The following is a 23,278-nucleotide window of genomic DNA, read 5'->3' on the forward strand; positions in this document are numbered from 1 at the left end:
ACATATGGAAGGGATATGAATAGATGTACTGCAAGAGTCACATAGGAATGTTAGAGTAGAAAGGTCTACTGCATATACTAGTGAATACAGTCATCTCTATATACAAAAAAATGAGTTATATTTAGAGGGGTCGGAGTGGGACACAGTGGATGGATGGATGCATGATGGATAGATGTATGCATGATGTATGGGTGGATGCATGGATGGGTTGGTGGATTGCATAAATTGTTGAGGGATTGGCTGTATATATGCATCTATCCATCCACCCATCCATGCATCTATCCATACACCCATCCATGCATGCACCCTTGCATGCATCCACCAACTCATCCATGCAAGCATTACAACAAGAGCCCGCAGCTCTCCTTCGTCTCTCCTCGCCCCCCCTTCCCTGAGCCCGCAGCTCTCTTTCGTCTCTCCTCGCCCCCCTTCCCTGTGCCCTGCCCTGCTATTGTAAATGACAATGCCATTTATTTATGTTAAAAAAAAACATAAATAAAAAAAATGTCAAGAGCAATGCCAATAGCTCTAACTTTAACAAAGGCAAAACCATTGCATTGTAAATGCTTGTTAAAATAAACACTTTGAAAAAAGAGGAAGGGAGAAGAAAGTAAGGGAACTGAATTCAGAATTTTCTTTAGACAAAAAATCTAAACAACATTGAAAACTCTCAATTTCTTCACATCTGTTCATGTGTATGCTGTGACCGCTGCACAATCCCCACAGGTTTACTCTGGTCTTGTGGTATTAGATTTGTATCTTGTATCTTTTGGCACCAATTCAAGGTCATTAACAAACACTGATTCCTTAGGTGGTATATATTTAAAATGAGACACTTTCTTGGTAACAGACTTTTGGGAGATGTCACTAAGACCATGGTTCCTTTGATTTAAGTCACCTAGAGCAGAGTACTTTGAAATAGCCGGTCAGCTTTTCTCAGTTGAGGGTGTTACACTATTATCCAATCTCTGGGTCTATTGTCTGATTTCTGAGTTTTGCAAACCTTTTACTGTAAATGTAATTTTTCATTTTCTGTTTTGTTTTCAAATTATTTTTTGAAATAGCTTTATGATAAGGATTCTTTCTACTATGCCACGTTTGTAAAAGTCTAATTTGCCTGACATTACAAATATTAATTCAGTAGGAGACTTCCCTGTTGAAGCACCTGGGATTGCTTTATAGCCACTTGGCACTTGAGAGGCTTTGTGATTTGCATCAATTTGGCTCATTGACTTGCTTTTTCTTGATGAGGAAAATGAATGTTTCAGTCATGCCATTCCCATGATACCCCTGATACCACAATGGTGTAATTGTCCTATATTGACACACATATAACTCATGAAACAACTAAATTGCATCATACAAAACGGTGGCATATTGTCAGAAATTCACTGTAACTTGTATTTCCCATTCAGGAAATACTTAACCTAAAACTGATAGTATGGTCAAAGTAGACATAGACATGACTTGCTGAACAAAGAGAAAACGTGAATTACTCCCTGGTCCCTCCATTCCTCGTTCCATTCATGACATATGGAGATAACCATCTCTCTGACAGAAAAGAGGAAAGCTGGGACCCCTACCCCATCCCGTCTCACTGGGAGTACTTAACCAGTACTTAGCCAGCATTTCGCACTTTTTTTTCTGTCCGCCGATAGGAATGGGATGAGGTACTGGTTGCTGCTCCTGCTGGATGGGTATGGCGGTCTTCAATGGGGTCTCCATTTGGCTGCAGGGCTGTTTTTGACAGGGTTTGTCTCGGGTGCCTCCCAGCCTACTGGGCTTGCCGGGAGGCACAGATGTTTCTGGTTGGTTCTGCCTGGAGTCCCGACCCTCCCAGACTGTTCTGGGTTGCAAGGGCACGTCTTCCTGGTGGCTGGGCTGGTAGAAGGATGGGCTGCAAAGACTGATTGGCGCCACAGGGCTGTGCTGGACATGCCCCTGGAGTGCCTGGTCGTCAGTATGGATGGATTGGATGCTGCCCAGGCGCTCTGGCATTTGGGCGCACCTCGGATGGCTAGTGGGGCAGTGGTTGTGGCAGACAGTGTAGTCAGGAGTCTGCTGGCGCCAGCGGTGAGTGCTGCACAGAAGTTTTCTTTTTCCCTTCTTTTCTATGGCTGTTGGCTTCTTTGGTATGCTAGCACTTTTACTCAGTGGCGATGTCTTCAGCCTGCTGTGTCGCATGTCCCCCCAGCCGCAGGTTCAGGTCCCAACAGTGGTGGTGAATTCTTTACCCATTTTTCGCATGGAGCTTGGTCTTTGCATTGTGGGCGTGGTCCGTTGGTGTTCCTGCCCGCCTTCCTGCTATGTCAGCCATGTCTGGAGCTATGGCTCTGGGGTAAGGTCTTCTGGCACCGGTGTGTCTGGCCCCTCCTCTACCTGGTTTATGTGTCCCTCCACCAGCGGCTCTGTATCGCTGGTAAACGTTTTCCTGACATGGCTGGCATTCCAAGAGAGTGTGGGTGTTGACCTGTAGGGTGCTGGTTGTCCTGTCTCTTGTTACGTTTGGGACTTGGATGGTGGAATTTATGTGATGGCATTGGGGGGGTTGGAGGCATGGTGCTTTTCCTGGGCATGTTGTTGCCAAGCTGTTGTTGTGTCGGTATGGGTACAATTTGTGCAGTTTGCCTCTTCCTGCCTCTGTCTGCTCAGTGGGTTGTCCAGCCTCCGTCTTCCTTGGGGGGCCCTTCTGGTCTGATTTGTGAGGTTTTGCCTTCGGACTCTATTTTTTGTGGCTCGGTGTCTTGTTGTGACTGCGCGTGTCTCCTGGCCGAGGTGCCTCCAGGTGTCAGCAGGCTCCTGAAGGGAGAGGCAACTCCTGGGCTTTTGGGGCCTTCTGGGGTCACATTTTGGGTGTCTTCCCATGGGTGTTGTTCTGGCTTGTCTTCCTCTTCCTGGTGTCTTGGACAATGGGTCATTTGTACCCCCTTGGGGTGCAGCATTCTGTGCCGGGCATTGCTGGGGTCAGGGCCGTCCTCCCTGCCCTTCCCCTTGGCCCTTCCTGCCTTCCCCAGGTGCGGGCTGGGCCACGCTGTTGGCATCCCTGAACAAGCTTCTGCCCTGGCTTCTTTGCTGCCTTTTGCAGTGTGTTGCCTCTGTGGCCGTGGTTGTAGCTGGTTCCAGTGGCTTTTCTCTCTGCCTTGGGCAGTTAGGGGGTTTCTGGTGTGTGGATGTTTGGCCCTGTGCCTCTGGTTCCGGGCCTGTGGTTGTGCTGTGTTGGTGGCTTCCTTGCTCCTGTTCTGGGGGTGGCTGTACTCCGGCCATTTGGGCTGCGCCGGGGCCTTCTGCCTCTTACTCTGTTTCCTGGGGTGGTTGGTTGTAGCCCAGCTGCTTGGGTGGGGGTTGCCTGCTGAGCCACCTCAGGTTGCTGGCATGGGTGTTGCATTCTGTTGCTTGTTCTCTTGGGCTGATTTGGCCTTCCTGTCTTAGGGTTTGGCTTTATGATGGTGGGCATGGGTTCCTCATCCTGTCTATGCTGGTGGATCTGTGGTTCTGTTGGCTGGCTTCTTGCATACCTTTGTGGCCGCCAGCTGGGTTGGGCTGTGGGGCTTCCCGCTTGTCTCCCCTGTCCTTGTGGTCATGGCATGGTGCTTGTTTTCCCGCTTGTTTTTGGACTGGGCCAGTGGCTGTCTGTGTCTCCAGTTGCTCTTGGCCCATCATTGGGCTTTGTCTTGGCCCTTCTGCAGTTTGGTTGGGCAACTCCTCTTTCCCGGTTTGGGCTGGTTGGCCCAGTGGCCCGTGGCCCAGCTATTGGGTCTAGGGTGTGCTGTGGCTAGTCGCTGTTTGTGTTGTTCAATGTGCGACTCTTCTCCGATGGCTTGTCATTTTCCGGAGTTGTTTTGTCTGCCTTCAGACAACCTGCCTTTGGTTGTGGGTGTAGTCCTTGATTTGTGTTTTTTGTGGAGGGGTCTCCCCAGGAGTGCTTGTTTGGTCTTTGGGTTCCCTTGTTCTCAAGGCCTTGAAGGCTTGCATCCCTCGGTCCCTTGGATCTCTTGGTCCTCACAGATTTCTGGGTCCTTTACCAGTTTGGTCCAGTTCGGGTCTTTTGGTGTCCACCCCTTGGGGATTTCTTTCTATATGTCAGGGTCCTGTTTGCCTCTTTTCCTTCACTATTGTCTGGTACAGGTTCTCCCCCTGTTTTTTTTCTGGGGTGTGGGTTTCTGGGTGCCTGGTCCTCCTGGTTGGTCTTCAGGCAGCTGGTGTTCTGGTGCTCGTCGGACCTACTTCCCGTGGGAGGGGTCGGCGGTGCCTTTCCTGGGTTGGGTTCCAGTGGTCGATTCCCAGTGTCTGCTGCATTCTTTGTGAGTGCCTCGGTCTTGGCCTGTTGGCCTGTCCGTGTACCCCAGCTAGGGCTCCTTCTCCCAGTCTGGGTGCTTTAGAATGTCGTCCTGTGTCAGCACTGGTGGTTGATGCTGGACGTTCTTGCCACAGGGTCTGGTCATCCTGAGGTTTTTCAGCAGCGGTGGTATCCTCTGAGCTCTCTGATGGACACATCCGTCAGGTTGGTCGGGGCTTGTTCCTTGGTCAGTGTGTACCTCCTTCCTGGTTTGGGCTGTGTTGTCCTGTCCTTGGCTGGTCTTGTGGGTGTGTGCCTGGGCCCAGGTGGAAGGCCCTTTCCTCCTTTGTTTGGGCTATTCTGCTGTGGGTCTCCCTGGTTGTGGTGGGGTTGGTCTAGTTGTTTGTCACTGTCGCTCTTCGTTTCCTGGTTGGGGCTCCTTCTTTTGTCTGCTTTGGGACGCTATCTGTTGGTTCTGCTGTTGTTTCTCTGGGGTGGCTTGTGGGGCACTGGATGTCGGCAGGCTTTAGCCCTATGAGAGCCTTTGCAGGCTTTTCATGCCCTATGGTGTGTTTGGTCTGTTCTGGTCCTCTGTGTACCTGTTGTTCTGGTGATGTGCTTGCTTCAGCCCCCTTTTCTCTTCTGGGGTTTTGGCCTTTCAGCTTGGGGTCTCTGTGGTGTGCCTCCTTTCAGGCCTTGGTTTTGCTTTTCCTTGCCTTGTCCCCTTCATGGTGGTTTTCTGGGCTGGCTCCCTTCTACTCTGCGATTTGAGGGATCTGGGGGATCTGGGGATCTGGGCGCCGAGGTGCTCTGACTGTCTTTTCTGTGGTTGGCTGCCTCCTTGGTGCCTGTGGTGGCTTCTCTGTTCCAGGGTCCTGGTTCTTCGGGGTCTTTTTTGTGTCCCTTTTCGTCTTTCCTTGGCTTTTTTGGGTCTTCTTCTGTATGTGGCCTCCTCACAGTCCTTCTGTTGGTGGCTGTCTCTGGTGCTTCATTGTTGGTGGCTACTCCTCTGGTGTTGGTTTGGGGTCGTTTCCAGTGTGGGTTGGCTGCCCTCTGGGTTGTGTGGCCTTGGGTGTCCTTCGCTGTGGTGGTGTAGCTGCGCCGTGGGCTTGCTGCTTTTTTGTTTGCCTTGACTGTCTCCTGCTTGTTCTGGGTAGTGCACCCCTTTTTTTTCAGTTGGGAGCATTGCAGGCTGTGTGCTCCTTCTGTTTTTTGCTGTGGTTCTCCCATTTCTTCGCATGGGATGCTGCTTTCAGTGCAGTGTTCTGGGTGTTCTTTGGGGGTTCGGAAGGACGGGTTTCTGTGTTTGGTATGCTCCATATTTTATGAATCGGATGAGGACTGGAGGGTTCAGGGGGTAATGTCCGAGTACTTACCGGTAATCTTCATTACTCATTGTCCCATTGTCCTTGTCCTATTCATCACGCCCCTCCCTCCTTCCCGGACATTCGGCCTTCCTATTGGTGGCATGGTAGTTCAGGTGGAATGCTGGGTAAGTACTGGTTAAGTACTCCCAGTGGGAGGGGGTGGGGTAGGGGTCCCAGCATTCCTCTGTTCTGTTTTCTGTCAGGGTTATGGTTATTTCCATATGTCATGAATGGGACGAGTACAACCAGACCAGGAGTATTGAAGATTACCGGTAAGTAAAAAGGCATACTCAACAATAATGACAAACAAATAATGGCCTAAATCTTTTGCTCCCTAAATCTCTATAGCCACAGTGGATCAATTATATTCTTGATGCTCTGATATCGTTAATGTCTCCAAAGGATTAGGTCCTTCAATGATTTGGCACATTTGTATCGTTTCATCCACTAGCAAATCAAAACCTGGAAACCAAACCTTTTTTCCTCATAATTGTGTTTGAAGATACAATGGATCTCGTGCTTTTGCAATTATTTTTTTCTATAGAACTGTGTTGTTACAATTCATATTCCGCTCAACAAAAACATTCCTCTCGCTGAGATTGACAGCCTACTTTTTATCTGCTTATGATCTAACGTTTCATAATTTTTCACGCCTTTTTTATTTAAAATGTACTGCTGAGTTTACATGCTTTTGGGTTTTTATGCTTTTAACAACGTCAGGCTGGTGGCTCTGCATGTCAATTTTATTGGATTTCTCTGTAGCCTTTTGTGGCTGTTGTAATTTCTCCTTCTTTCTTCTTTCCCCTTTTGGTACGTTCCGCCACCCCTCTCTCCCACACCCTGTTGGTATGTCCTATTGGATCTTGCCATGGAATGTTGGCATCCCTCTGGCAGTCTTGGAGAGTGGGTGACATAATAAAAATTCCACTTACCTTCTTCTGCCTCAGAGTGATCATCTTTATAACAATGGTTTACTTCCCTAAAGTGTTTGTGGGAGCAAGGAGTGAAGAACAGTGTTTCCACTTTGATCTCATCTTTTCTTGAAAAGTTGGAACAAGCTGTTTAGCTTTCATATGTTAGACCTGGTTTTTGACTAGTGACTAGAAGAATTCCACCAGTCACTTCACTCAACCACACTTCATTCAACCTATGCATATTACCTTTGGTTCACCTTATTACACAGTTCAGTTTCTGCTGTTATACCTCTGTGGTTGATAATCAACTTGTGTAAAAATCCAAACAGGTTCTGACATCTAAAAAATGTCATACATTTTTTTAGTCTTATCGGCGAGATGTATTGACAACTAACCATCTGAAACTGAATTTGACTCTATCTTGTCTGGTTTATGATATGCATAATATCTTTGGTCTCCACCAACAGCTGTGCTAAATGCTTGTAATCTAGGCGTAATTTTTGGTAAAACATTTGAATCCAATTTCACGATTTCCTCATACATCCCCGTGAGTACTTTTACATCTTCTTCTTTCAAAATGCTTGCCTTGAACCGGATTAATCGTGCCAAACTAAGAGGCTGTTTTTTTCCTATTTGTCCTTCAAATCTTGGAATTGGCTCCCAAACTTGGTCAGCAATCTGTCTAATCATGCTCCCTCTAGAAATACATTTAAATCACGGTTATTTGTCTTAAAACGTCCTGCTTGTTTCCAGATATTGACCATATGGATCCAGAGGTAGCTGTGTCTATTCATTTGTGGGTTAGGCCAATTTTTCCAAGACTTAGGTCAAGAATTTTTCCAACCATTCTGATAGTTGCTTTGACGTTTCTGTCAATTTACACTGTTCATTTTAGTAAAACAAATAGAAAAGCTCAGAAGTGTACAAACCGTTTCCCTAGAAACATATTTAAGTTTTGATTTAAGAATCCGCAATGATTGTATTGCTTATCATCTTGCTGTGTTTCATGAATATTATGTGTCATCTCCTGTACAACTTTGAATATGTAATTTTGGAGGCATTCATCTGATAAAGCACCCAGCTGGATATGTATAATGTAACATTATGATTCTGCCGGCGATAAAACCGACAAAAGGCAGTATTTACTGACGCTTTCTACATCTCTCCATGATTTCGTTCAACCATTTGCTGCTGTTGAATATTCCATTTTCATGGAGTTTGTCTTTATGCTGGTGAATAGGTATGCAAATGAAAGATAATTTTTTTAAATAACCAGCTGTTCTTATGAAATTCTGCTGCTGTTTAACATGGCACGCAATTCTGCCACAATGGGAATCAAATTTGAAAATATGTATTCCAAATACCGGAACCCAACAACTATTTACTAAAACAGTTTGGATTTGTGCCTGAGTTTTAAGGTGTCTCACACAATTCTTCAAACAGTAAAAGCTTTATTTAAGTTGACTTTTTTGACTTCTAAATATTTACAATGGCAAGTGCGCTTGGAGACAGTTAAGAGTGACAGACAACAGATAGCTGGACACACATCTGGTAAGCAATTCCCAAAAGCAAATGATATGTATTTTACTGTAATCAAACATTCAGTAATATGCAGTATCCATTGTATGATTAGAAGTCTTAATGAAAGTAAATAGGTGAGATGGTGAAATTAATCTCAACAGCTAGAGCAACACATTTTTAGCAAAACCAGAAGTGGGACTTCCTTGCAATGTACCAGAATAATGCCAATCAGTGCCCCATTGTTCATGGATGGTGATTATAATATTGTTGGATCACAGATATAAAGAAGGTATTCATGGATAAACACCTTTGCTTTTTTCCCCTTCTATTCAATGTGTTACAATAGTAACAAAATAATTTAAAGGGGGATGCGTCTGTCATAAATCAGTGGCTGCAGCATCCCACCTAATTCATGCTTCCTTATTTAGAGGTGGAGGATGGCTTTGCTTTCAGAAACCTTTAGGCGGTGGCCCATCCACTGCAGGTCTACTAGCATCTCCCTATTGGAAGACAGGAACTGTTTAAACCAGGCCTTCCCACAGTGATGCTCCACATGCTGACAGAAATTTCCCAGTGCATCAGGGCCATTGCATTAAGGTTTTTTCAGGAACAATCTTCAGTGTCTTGCTTCTGAAAAACGAAAACTATGCCGATTGGCCCACCATAACTGATGGCACACCAGCCAATACATTTTTGCCAAAAGTGCGCCTGTCACTATCATGAGGGGCACACTTTTGGCAAGAAAAAGTCCACCACCACTGCTTAGATCTCATAATGCAGCAGGTGGGCTGTCGTAGGGCTGATGGAGGTGTCACCACAACCACCCAGCAGTTTAAGAGTTCGGTGAACCTCCAGCCAGGCTTTAAATGAGCCTCAAAGTGATTAACTCAATTAAGGTCAGTAGTTCTGTGCTGGTTTAAAACCTGAAAGGACAGGTAGCTGGCAAAATGCAATGCCAGCAATTGCAAATGACAATGGCCACATTGAGATTCCTTGTGAGACAGAAGTAAGAGAGGAAGTGGTTGCTGTTGCCAAATCACAATGAGGTGTAGCAGAGCATTCATCTCTCCTAAACATACACCCAAGTGCATTTTGTTTAGGGTTTGCTTGATGCCCAAGTAAAGTTCATTATCTGTGAATGCAGGTCTATTATTTGTAAGACAGAATGTTCCAAGTTAAAGCACGGCTAAAATCTAATAATTTAAAGCGTTAACAGAGCTGTGCAAAAGGATGCCGTTGTCAATAGATGGTTCACTTGGGTTGATTAAAATTGATCACCTCACACAAAAATGTACATTGTTTCAGAGTAACCTCCTCCTTGGTCTGATGTATGACAGTAAAGACACCCAATTAAAGTTTGAGACATTGATTCTAGATACAACTTGTAGGAGTACTATGTTATAATTTACTAAGCGACCTACATGCAGATATAGCAGCAAGAAAGTTGTTAGGAATACTACTGCATACAGACTGCCAAAATGCTCAGTTAATTTCTTTGATGATCTGCAATCCCAACAGATATTAAATCCATTGTTTCATTAAATTTTACAATCTGGGCCTAACCTCCTATGTTGACGATACACAACTAGTGTTGGCAATACACAACGACGGGACTAGGGTTGCAGCCAACTTTCAGAAAGGAATGTTGGCATTAAGTGCCTGGATGGCAAGCAACTCGCTCAGAATGAACTCTAGCAAGACGGAAGTAATGATCTTCGGCAATCTTACACCTTCTTGGTCCTCCCTCTGGTGGCCAGCAGAATTAGGACCATCCCATCACCAGTCAAAAAAGTCAGAAACCTTGGAGTAATTTTTGACACTAAGTTATCATTCATGCACCACGCCAAGACAACAGTCTCATCAGCTTTTCATATCATCAAGATCATAAAGAAACTTCTCCCATACTTCCCTTCTGCAGCCGCCAAAACATTGATCAGTACTTTGGTCATGTCCAAAGTAGATTATTGCAATAGTCTATTTATCAACGCGCAAGAAAGAGTTCTCAACAAACTACAACTAAAACAAAATGCAGCAGCCAGGCTGCTGACAGGCACTCCCAAATTCAAACCCATCTCCAAAGTAGTTCGCCAACTTCACTGGCTACCTGTCAGAAGCAGATCCAAGTTTAAAGTGCTCTGCATTGCTTATAAGGCCATTCATTCCATCGTTCCTGACTTTCTCAGGCAATCCCTCTGGCCCTACAATTCGCCCAGACAACTACGCTCTTCCTCTGCTAATCTTCTTATTGTTCCCCGTACAGAAAAAGTATCTTGGGGTGGCAGATATTTTCTGTGTGCCACTACCAAACTTTGGAATATCCTTCCCCCCATATCAAAGATAGTCCTACCCTGCTTACCTTTAGGAAGCAGATGAAAACAGGGCTTTTTAATCAATAACTCACCTATATACCCGATTGCCGTCAGTCCTCAGCGCTGAGACACCTACGGGTATTTGTGCACTTTATAAAATGCATAAATAAATAAATAAATAAAGAATCCTCATTGGATGCTTCAGTCTCCAATATGAGGACTCCCTCCCAGCCAGCATCTCATTGAAGTCCTTAATGGACTAGACCATATTGCATATCATAAAATGAACAGAGATCCAATGCAAGGCAAAGGTTGCAAAATCCGTATGGTCTACGTTTGTAACAACTCATGAACACCTCCCATAGTCTCGCCACAAGTGTGGGCTTGCCACAATTTCATTCTTGGCACAAGACATTTATCCCCATATCCACCAAAACATCAATCTAAAACAATTAACCAGTGGCTTCAAAATGTTAATAATAAAGGGCTTAACTCGCCTAATAAGAGGTGACAAATATGGCAATACCTACTCCTCCAAGACCCCAACATTATCTTCTTCCAGGAAACTCACTTGCTCTCTACTGATACACATCTCATGATGCAACCTAAATACCCCTATCAATACCAAAACAGCGGGGTTGTCGTACTAGCTAAATCCATATTGGGGAGGCAGGGGATGCTGAGAGCCGGTACTTAAAACTCCACACCCAATTGGGTGCACATCCTTTGACCCTTTTCAATATCTATGCGGCTACTCAGATGCAAGATTCCTTCCTCAGATCCTTGCTGAAAGACCACTGCACTCCCTGGAGGGCTCAGTGATTTTTGGAGGTGACTTTAACATGGTTTGCGATCCCAATAAGGACCGTAGTGACACCACTTACCAGAATACAGGGGCAATGTCAGCCGCCTTGAAGAGGGAACTTACAGATTTGGGCATGGCGGACGCCTGGAGATATCATTCCCCGGACGTACGCGACTACACCGTTATCTCACATATTCACAGTTCTTACTCAAGAATTGACTATTGTTTCCTCTCTCACTTTTTGATAAACTCCCTGGAATCGGCCGATATCTCAGACATATCCATATTCAATCATGTCCATGTGGCGATGACGTTCCCAGTCCCAGGTAGACGACACAATGCCCCCTACAGATGGCACCTTCCTCCCCATGTCTTGCGGGAACCAGTATATCTGGCTGAGATTCGTCAGGCGATCTCTGATTTCTTTGATGCGAACCCCCCCCCCCCCCCCCCCCAGAGCCACCTGCAGCTACGGGATGGGATGCTTTTAAAGCAACCATCCGAGGTGTCATATCTTCTATCGCTATTGCCCGCTTCCGAGAAGCTTGCCTGGTTGAAAACAATTTAACCAATAACATCAAGGCCTTAGAACGCAGAGCCCACGCCACACTCTCAAAAGAACACAAGAAGCACCTTACTATGCTACGGGGCCAACTGAGATCACATCACACTGATAAGGCAGAACGAACACTTATGTCGCTTAAGGAGAAATTTTTCAAGGGGGGGAAATGTGGGTGCAATCTTAGCACGTCCCCTTCAGGCTCAAATTACTAAAGCACATATTTCCAAAATCAAACACGTAGACAACACCTGGGCCACTTATGAACGGGACAATGGGCAAGTCTTTGCCACGTTTTACACTGAGCTATACGCTGCCGCCACTCACTCGCCCAAAGAGACTTCGACTTTCCTCAGTACATGCCCCTGGGAACCCATTGACCCTCAACATGTGAAACTACTAGGGGACCCAATCACCTTATGCAAATTGGGTAGAACACTAAAAAACTTCTGACTAATGAAGCTCCGGGACCGGACGGCCTCCTGGTTATCTTTTCCGGCACTTTTCTCTCTCATCTTCAGGGCCACTTACTCCACCTCTTTAATACTTTCTCTGACACAATGCACTTCTTAACGACCTATTGCTAAAATTTATACCAAGATACTAGCGAACCGTCTAGAGCCTTACCTCCTGTAACTGATCGACCTAGACCAGGTGGGGTCCATCTGCCACCGCCAGGGGGCTGACAACATTCGACGTATTGCCCACCTTATAAAAAGGTCCAAAGTTGAGACATTCCGGGCTGTCTGATATCTCTTGATGCAGAGAAGGCCTTCGACCTTCCCTAATCTTCAGGAATAATATTGGCCATCCCATCTTCGATACATAGCTGAATGGGGGGTTCGCAAGGGTAAAAAAACACTGGTTCCACATGGACCGGGCAGTCGATTGCATGCCCTTGTGTGACCTAGCCTAGCTCTGCAGAAGGGTGTAACCCTGCAGCGCATACATAGCAACCCCCACAAAAACAGTCCTGGGGATATGGGACAGGATCGTGATCTCTAGAGGCCTTACAACCTTCCCCTCACCTAATCCGCCTATGACTCGAAATCCCATGTTCCCACCAGCTTTACGACCACATGCATTCCCATCCTGGAGTCAGGGGGAGTGCCGCTTTATCCAGGACTACAAGTGCGATAAGTTTAAAAAATTTGAACAATGAAAGCAACCTTTCCATATTACTGAAGCCAACAGACTTCAATACTACTAACTTTGCCACTGATTGCTTACTCCCAAATACGCTCTGGTAGCCATAGACCGCTCACCCCATTTGAGTCCCTGGTCCTAACCTTTGAAGGCACCCACAACCTAATATCTTGCACATATCAGGTGCTACAACATTCACCACCCAACCGTCCCCATACATACCAAAAGCAATGGATAACTGACCCAGGAGAAGAGTCTCCCCACAAAACTGGGAAGAACTATGGCGTGACATCCCTAGAACTTATATGAGTACCACCCAACGCAAATCAGCATAGAAATGAATGACTCGCTGGTACTACACCCCTTCGCGCCTACAGAAAAGGCTTCCGACTCTCTCTGCCCTATGCTGGAGATGTCAATCATCGACAGGGGACTTCATTCATATCTGGTGGGCCTGTCCTCTCTTGATGGTGTTCTGGAAAGAGATCCTAAGCCACATCAAGGACACAGTGGGATTCCCTATACCAAACTCCCCCTCGGTAACCTTATTGGGTGTGAGGCCAATGCAACTTAAAGCCATGACACATTACGATTGGCGCCTTATCGTGCAGATGCTGGGAGCTGCAAAACAATATATAGCCCTCCAATGGAAGACGTCTCCACCCCAATCTCTGCATGGTTCTTGCGCCTATGGCACGTCATAACAATGGAACAGCTGACAGCTGTCCTCACCCATACAGATACTAAATTTAAACACACTTGGCAACCTCTCATAGACGTTACATCCCGCCTAGGCTGCGAGCTCTCCAACCTTTTGAGGACTCTCTCCTACCATACTCCGCTATAGGACCTCACGCATCCCAGGTGAACACAGTACATTTCAATGGCTAGATCTTCGGTCTCAGGTTCAGGGATCCGTGTTGGTTTCCACTCAGCGTCATCATTACCCTGGCAACGTGTGGGGAAAAGAAGTTGAGGCTCGGTGACGATCCGCTTCTCTTGATCCAGACTTCACTTGCACAGGCATTGCCCCGACAATGCTTAGGACAGAGGTCTTCAAACTTTTTGATGCCGAGACCCCCTTGTAAAACCTTTTTAGGTGTAAGGACCCCCTTCCGACAAACGTTTCTAGAAACTGGTACTCCTCATCATCAACTTTTGACAACCATAAATGCGCCTGTTAGACCTCATCACATCCCTCCATCATTCATCCACCCACACTTTCACACATCCATCCATCCACCCTTTCATCCTTCCATCCATACATCCATCCTTCATCCATCCACCCATTTATCCTTCCATCCATACATCCATCCTTTACCCATCCACCCTTCCTTCCATCCACCCATCATTCATCCACCCACCTCTTTCACATCTATCCATCATTCATCCATGCAACCTTTTATCCATTCATGCATCCATCCACCCTTTCATGCTCCCATCCATACATCCATCCTTCATCCATCCACCCTTTCATCCTCCCATCCATACATCCATCCTTCATCCATCCACCCTTTCATCCTCCCATCCATACATCCATCCACCCTTTCATCCATACATCCATCCACCCACCCTTTCATCCATCCACCCATCATTCATCCCCCCACCTTTTCACACATCCATCCATGCATCATTCATCCATGCAGCCTTTTATCCATCCATACATCCATCCACCCTTTCATCCTCCCATCCATACATCCATCCATCCTTCATCCATCCACCCTTTCATCCTCCCATCCATACATACATCCATCCTTCATCCATCCTTCATCCATCCACCCTTTCATCCTCCCATCCATACATACATCCTTCATCCACCCACCCTTTCATCCTTACATCCATCATTCATCCATCCACCCTTTCATCCATCCATTCACCCATCATTCATCCACCCATCTTTTTACATATCCATCCATCCATCATTCATCCATCCACCCTTTCATCCATCCATCCTTCATCTGTCCACCCTTTCATTCTTCCATCCATACATCTATCCTTCACCAATCTATCCTTCATCCATCCACCCTTTCATCCTTCCATTCATACATCCATCATTCATCCATCCACCCTTTCATCCATCCATTCACCCTTCATTCATCCACCCATCTTTTTACACATCCATCCATCATTCATCCATCCACCCTTTCATCCATCCATCCACCCTTTCATTCTTCCATCCATACATCTATCCTTCACCAATCTCTCCTTCATCCATCCACCCTTTCATCCTTCCATCCATACATCCATCATTCATCCATCAACCCTTTCATTCATCCATCCACTCATCATTCATCCACCCACCTTTTCACACATCCATCCATCCATCCATCCTTCAGCCTTTCATCCATCCATCCACCCATCATTCATCCACCCACCTTTTCTGTGCTTCGCTCATGGGGGGGGGGGGGGGGGGGGGGGAGATCAGTATCTCTCTGCGGCGTCTTCCTTCTTCTTTTCCACTCATGGGAGGGCATCTCTGTGCCTCCCTGCTGGGGGCGGGGGACGTGTCACGGGACCCACAGCTCCAGGTGCGCAACATCCATTGAACTCAAAGGGCTACATTACAGCCACTCCCCCAGCCCCTCCCCCCCCACCCCCACCAGCTCCCCCCAGCTCGTGTATGTGAGCCCGGCTGTAACAGCTTCAGGGACACACACACAGTCACATCCAAGTACTTGACAGGTCTTTAAAAGACCTTTTACTTGTTAATGAGGCGTTGATGTTTTTCACACCTCGGTGTGAATTAGGCCTCTGCCGTGAGCACCCTCAGCCCAATGCCAGGAGCTGCACTCTGCAGAATCTGCGGCCCCCTTCCCAGGACTCCACGACCCCCCTGGGGGTTGCGCCCCACAGATTGAAGACCGCTGGCTTAGGGAAAGGAATGCAGCAATTGTGAGCGACGCGCTGCTTCTTTGTCCATTCTCCACTGTCACTCGGAATGAAGCACGGTTTCGGGGATCCCTGAGCACAGAGCTCAACTGCAGATCAGGTCACTAGCTTGTCTTGGTGCACGAAGTGCCATGCTGCACTGGCAGTCTGTGTAGGAGTCACTGCTTTTGGAAGTGTCAAGTACCGGTCTTTGCAGCTGCCAGGCTCATAGGTGGCAGAGTCCGTTAGCCTTGTAGAAGAAAATGAAGTCTTTGATGGCCCTGAAAACTTTGTGAACAGGGAGAAAACCAACAAGTCCTTGGAGTTACTTAAGCTTTTACTAGAGATTATAGATATAAGGTTCAGTCCTTCTCACTGCAAAGGCAAGAGGCAACAGGCAGCAGGTCAACACAGCAAAGCAGTTATTAGAGTAGCAGTTCCTCCTGCAGCACAGCTCCTCTTCCAGGCAGAGACTCCTCAGGTCTCAAAAGTGAAGTGAGTTTATGGTGTCAGAGGTCCAGTACTTCTACCAATTTTAGCTTTTGAAGGAGGGAGACTTCAAAGAAAGGCCTTTGTGGTGTTCAAGACCCTGCCCGACCCTGCCCACCCCTGCCTTGGCTCCAGACCCACAACAGGAAGGTATGCAGCCCTCTTTGTGGCACATGACTTAGCCCTCTCAGGTAAGAGTTTCAGCCCCTCCCACATGTCCTGCTCAGGCAGGCCCATCAATATGCAGATCAGGCACACCTATCCTTCCTTTGTGTGTGTCTGTCTAAAGGGAATGCAGGAATCCAGCTGTCAGCCAGTCCAGATGTGTATTCTAGAGCCAAGCAGAGGGCACTAAAGGGTCTAAGTAAGAAAATGCCATATTTCTAAAAGTGACATTTTCAGATCTGCAATTTAAAAACCAACTTCACCTAGTGATGTGTTTTTAAATTATGATTTCAGAGACACCAAACTTACTTTTCCTATCTTTTCTCAATTGAAAGTTACACTTGTAAAAGCTTACAGTGCAGCTCTAATCTTACTGTATGTGTGAGATGGGCTTTGCAGTAGTGAAATACAAAATTAAGAGTATTTCCCTACCTGGGCATGTAAAACTCAAAAGTGCATGTCCTACCTTTCAAGTACACTGCACCCTGCCCATGGGCTGTCCATAAGGTGCCTAGGGGTGATCTATATGTATTAAAAGGGAAGGTTTGGGCCTGACAAGTAGGTGAACTTGCCAGGTCAAAATGTCAGTTTAAAATTGCACAGACAGGCTCTGCAGTGGCTGGCCTGAGACATGATTAAAGGGCTACTTAGGTGGGTGGAACAACCAGTGCTTTAGTGTCGCTGGTAGGATTTGATTTACAGGCCCTGGGCACAGGGCCTGTAAATCAAATATGTCAATCATGGATAAACTAATTGTCATCACATTTTAGATACAGAGCACATGCACTTTTGCACTGGTCAGGAGTGGTAAAGTGCTCAGAATCCTACAGCCAGCATAAACAAAGTAAAAAACGGGAGGTCAGAAAGCAAAAAGCCAAGGGAAACCACGCCAAAAGATGTCAGGTCCAACATATACATTGGTATATTTGTTTCTAATTGGATTTATGATTTATTTGTATATATATATATATTCAGTGAAAAAAACAGAGGTTTCACAATCGTTATAGTTAGGAATTAGCATTTAAAAAACCTTTGAAATTCACTGAAAAAACCAAGGTTTAACACCAGTTATAGTTAGCTGGACATTTTACTCATACAAAACCATTGAAATTCCCACGTTATAGTTAGTTGGACTCACTATAACTCGCGCGCCCGCAATCCACTGGTGATGATGTCACATATTACATCATTCATGACATGGCCAGTGACATCACTGATGACATCTCAAATGACATCACTGATGACAACATCCAGTGAATGTGTGTCTTTCTGAAAAGATAAGATTTAGTAGGTACATGATTGAATGTATGAGTGAGTGATTAAATGTGTCTTACTAAATGCATTGGTTAGTGACTAAACTGTCTGAATGTGTGCATCAGTATGTGTGTTGTTGTGTAAGCTGCTGCATGTGTTGATCAGTAGCTATATGAGTGGCTATATGGGTTATTGATTGGTTGCCCAAGTATTTGTATGTGAGGCGGAGGGTGTGTGTGGGTGGCTGGGAGGTGTGAGTCTGTGCATAGATGTGTGAGCAGTTGATTCACTTGGTGTATGGGTTCAAGAGTGCATGTGGAAACAGCTGTATGGGCGGTTGACTATGTGCATGGGTGTGTTGGTGAGTGAAAGGATATCTCAGTACTACATGTCCAAGTAAGTACATATGTAAAACACAGTGCATGTGAGAGTTGATATATATAAATTACTATACACGAGAGCCTGTGATTGCGTAAGTGACTATATATCTCAATGTGTACTTGTGTCAGTAATTGTAAAAGAGAGTAAGTATGTGTTACTATATATTTGAATAAGTAAGGTTTGATGTGTATAACTTTGTAGTTGAGGAAATGGGAGTGTGATTGATTCTCTGCATAACTGACTAGGTGTTTGAGTAAGTCTGTGAATGAGTGTCAGTGTGTAAGTGTTTGTATAGGAATATGACTGTATATGATAGTGTTCTATTGATGAGTGTCCGTATGTATGAGTGATTGTATGGGTGAATGAGTGGATGTGTGTAGACCTAGCAATCAGTGAGTGTGTTTGTAGTTACTGGTATTGGTGAGTCAATAATTTCAAGAATGGTAGTTTATATTTAACACTGGGTGTATCAAAGGTTAGATTAGAGTGTGAGGAGATGCATTGTATTATCACATGGATGATGTCATCAGTGATGTCATTTGAGATGTCATCAGTGATGTCATCAGTGATGTCACTGGCCATGTCATGAATGATGTAATATGTGACATCATCAGCAGTGGATTGCGGGCGTGCGAGTTATAGTGAGTCCAACTAACTATAACGTGGGAATTCCAATGGTTTTGTATGAGTAAAATGTCCAGCTAACTATAACTGGTGTTAAACCTATGGTTTTTTCAGTGAATTTCAAAGGTTTTTTAAATGCTAATTCCTAACTATAACGATTGTGAAGCCGCTGTTTTTTTCACTGAATTTCAAAGGTTTTTTAAAAGCTAATTCCTAACTATAACGATTGTGAAACCTATGGTTTTTTCTGTGAATTTCATAGTTTTTTTAAAAGCTAATTGATTTGTATATCGACTTTGTAACCTATAATTATTTTTGTTAGCTGTTTTTTACATCAATTATTATTTTTTTTTTTTTAAAAAAAACATTTGTAAAATGTATATATTTTTTATCATTTTTTCCTGGTGCGCGCACGGTGCGCGTACCGGAGAGCGCACCCGGAAGCGCACCCAGCGCTTACCCCAAGAATTTTTTAATTTTTTTGCCTGTCAGGGTCCTTCTATGCCCCCCTCGGAAAACCTAGGGGGTCAGAGGGTGTCTATTCTGCCCCTTTTTAATTATTTCCCCATTTATTTTTCACCTCATGTGTGTCTATTCTTCAGAGTCACAAGATGGTGGACTATGCAGACCATTTAGAATGTTTACAGACCCTCAAGAGCCAATTAGCTTTTGAAATTTACAACCAATTAAAATGTTTCTTTGGTTTTGAATTTCTGTGTGATGAAGTTTCATTGGTTTTCTACTAATGAAATGGTTCTCTAATGAGAGGGAAACACAGCCATTTTGTGATAGTACTCTTCGAGGTACATTTGTGAGGAATTTCTGGTGTTGTATTTCTGGTGTAAAAATTTACACAGTATTATCTCTTCTACTGCTTTCTAAAAGGTGAGTTGTTAATTTGTAAGGGGAATTTAATACTTGATAAAGCTAGTTTAATATTATCTATTACTAAAAACGATAAATTAAAGTGTTTTTTCCTACTATTTACAGCAAGAAATTTAAAAAGAATATGGATGTCAATGACAGACACAATTAAGATTAATTTCTGCAACCTTTGTTGAGAATACTTTGATTGAGGTTTCAAATGATCCTATTCATAATACTATTCAAGAAGAAGACCTTGTTTTGAGAGAAGATGGAATGGAGGATTTTAATGATGAGACTTTGGATGTTGAATTAATGGAATGTTTAGACTATGTTGAGATCCAGGAATCATTTATGAAGAGTTCTGATGAGGAGATTCCTGATCAATTAATGCTAGAAGTACTTCTAAGTGATGAAAATTCTGAAGAATAAATTTATATTTATAAATTATAAATTGTTTGAGACATTTTTCTGATATTTTATTTAAAATTTATGAGATAGTAGTGAAATAATTGTAGTATAAAGTGAGACTTATAGTATAGAGTGCAACATTTTTGTATTACATAGTTAGTTTACTCACATTTACTTCCATTCTCCCACTATATTTTCTCCAATGTGCATTTCACATCTCTTTTTCATCTCATGCCTTCTTTTTCTCACTATTTTTCTCTGTGCATAAGGTGTAATGTATGCAAAGAGGGCGTATTGCCGCAAAGAAGGGTTGTACATATGACGCAGTCAAATCTATGAGATTTCACTGTGTCACTTTTAGGACGCTGTTGTGTCTTTATTTTCCACCTGCCTCATAGTAGGTGTAAGACTGACGCAGTCCCTTTCAGTTAGGGCTTGCTCCATGTGAAAGGATGCATTGATGGAAAATATTTTTTAAAATGGCATAAATTGAGATGGAATATACAAAAAAAGAGAGACATACTTACAAGCTGTGTGCGCAATCTTTAATATAGTTGTGTGTTTATAAGGTAGACTTTTTATAAATTGTTTTTTATGCTTGGATTCAATGCTGGTTTAGACATTGTGTAATGCTTTCATTGGAGTTGTAAATATGCTCATTTTTATGAAGCACATTGTGCAACCTGTAGCATGCGTAGAAGGAGTGAATATCAAGAGAGGGATAGGAATAGCACATACAAAACCATATGAAATGTTGGGGAGATGCATAAACACACAGCTATGTCAAAGATTGTGCACGCAGCTTGTAAATATGCAGGCAGACAAAACAATCTTTGACATAGCTGTGTGTTTATAAGGTAGACTCTCACAGTGATAAGATCTCTCACAGCATTTCATATTCTTGTCTGAGTGCATATTTACAAGCTGTGTGCACAATCTTTGACACATCTGTGTATTTATAAAGTAGACTCTCACAATGGTAACATCTCTCACATTACATAAGGTAAGGTCATGAGCTTGCCCCATGTGAAAGGATGTGTGAAAGGATGCATTGCTAGAAATAATTTTTTTTACTACAATTTTTTACACTGTTTTTCCCTGTGGTGTGCTTGAGAGCCTCATTTATGAGACCTTGTGTTACTTTTACACCGCCGGTGCGTCACTTTTTGTGACACAGCAGTGGTGTAAAAATTGTACCTCGTTGAGTTACATTTACAAAGTGACGCATCTAGGTAGATGCGTCACTTTGTAAACCCCTGCGCCACATTATACGTGCGTCAACTGTAATGTATACAAAAGGGGTGTATTGACACAAGAAAGGGTTGTAGAGGTGACGCAATGAAATCTATGAGATTTGTGATAAGTGAGGCAAGCGCTATAAGGAAACAGAGATGTGGGAATATCAAAGAAGAGTAGTGAGGTTATGGAAAATAGTATAGAGAAAAAAATATTCTACACCAAACTTACCTTATAAGTAATATCAACTTAATTTAAAATGTCCTTTTAATATATATCTGTGAAAGATAAAACAAAATAAGTTACAATATTTATAATATATATTTTACAATACAAGAGATAAATTAGGAGATTAACAAGGGTAAGTGAGGATGAGTGAAGGGCAGGGAGGTTGATGAAAAAGGGAAAATAAAGAGAAGATAAAAGCAAGTAAGCTTGAGACAAATGAAGTGAAGGAGTGAGAATATAGCGATAGTAAAGAAAAAAGTGACACAAAGGAACTGAGTAAGAGAGCAAAGAAAGGTAAGGAAGGGAGTGTGGGTTATTTTTAGGGAGTAAGCATGACGGAAGAGGAGTGAGAGAGTGAGAGGATCCAGAAACTGAAAGTAAGACACAGGCTGTGAGGGAAAGGGAATGAAGATTTGAGAGGATAGAAGAAGTGAGAAAACAAGTGAGTGAAGTGTTATATGGTGAATAAGAGAAGAAGAATTATTGAGGGAACAAAGAAAGGAAACAAAGGGAAGGGGAGTGAAGTAGAGTGACTGACAGCTGGAAATTGGTGAATGGGAGAGAGGTAATGAGCAGTGAAGGAGTGGTTAATGAGAATAAGTGTGGAAAATGGAATAAGGGAAGGGAGGTGAGGGAGAGTCAAAAAAGGCTAGTGAGGTTCAGTTAAAAAGAGTGATAGAGGGTGGAAATAGGTAACTGAGCATAAGAGAATTCAAAAATGATATATATTTAATAATAGAAAATACAAAATAATTTCAACAACATGTTAAATGGTTTATTTTTGCTGTTCTCAGAATATATTGAATTTCACTTAAAACAGTGACTTCAAAAGTACTCATCATATAACAGCGTGGAAAAAAACACAATCAAAATGATTGTGTTTATAAAACCCATTGAATAATTACTTAAATAATGTAAATTTTTAAAAACCATATCTAAACTCACTTTTGATCCATCCACTTTTCCATGAGGCCAAATAGTGTATAGAAAGTCCTTTTCTATATAAATGAGTCCACTGTTTTTCAAATGTCTCATTTACCCGACTTTCTGAAAGAAAAGCTCCAACAACTTTCACGTTATGAAACAAGAGTTTTACTTCCATCTTTAGCTTACATTTAATAAATAATTCCTATAATACTCACAGCACAGTTTATATAATAAACATATACTATCTCCATGAGAACTACATGTTTTTTATTACCTTCATCACTCTCATTCAGAAAGTAATTTTGAAGAGTAAACTAACTTATATTAACTGCTGCAATCTTCATAGCCAATTACCTTCTCTAAAATGTTGGTTGTAAGAACACTAGGTAAGAATTTAGTAAGTCAGAAGGCAAACGTTGTTTGAAAGTCAATTGAGTATCATTACAGTGCTTCCAACCTTTTTCACATTTTAAATAGGCTGTGTAATGTCCTGATGTTGTTGAAGGACCATCATGGTAAATAATTGCTGCAGTTGTAAAGGTTCTTCCTGAAATTGATAATTGAGAAGCCACAACATTTTTAATTCATGTTGTCAATTTAGTCCCATCAGGTCTACATCGTTAGAACATTAAAATAACATACTGTCCATAGCTTATTAAAAATAAACTTGAAAGCATTTCAGATTTACATTGACTACAAACCATGTTTTGATTTGCTGCTCTAACTACATTATTAAAAGACACTGATTTGCAGTCTGGTAAAGTCAAATATATAAATCTTTCAGTGTGTACTGTAGTACTACTTGAAAAGGAGCAATTGTCACAGTCATGTTGCCATTTATAAGAAAGGCCAAAAAGATTTTCGACATCTACACCTTCATCTTGCAATACAACAAACATATACATTAAAAATTCCTGACAATCTTGTTGAATAT

General features: G+C 43.4%; 1 pseudogene; it reads left to right on the forward strand.

Annotated features, from left to right (window-relative positions):
- The first annotated feature begins 5,850 nt into the window (after positions 1-5,850).
- Positions 5,851-23,278, forward strand: part of LOC147750696 (forkhead box protein F1-like) — an 89,508-nt pseudogene continuing 72,080 nt past the window's right edge.

This window comes from Lissotriton vulgaris, chromosome 1_1, assembly GCF_964263255.1.
Source record: "Lissotriton vulgaris chromosome 1_1, aLisVul1.2, whole genome shotgun sequence".
Taxonomy (NCBI): domain Eukaryota; kingdom Metazoa; phylum Chordata; class Amphibia; order Caudata; family Salamandridae; genus Lissotriton; species Lissotriton vulgaris.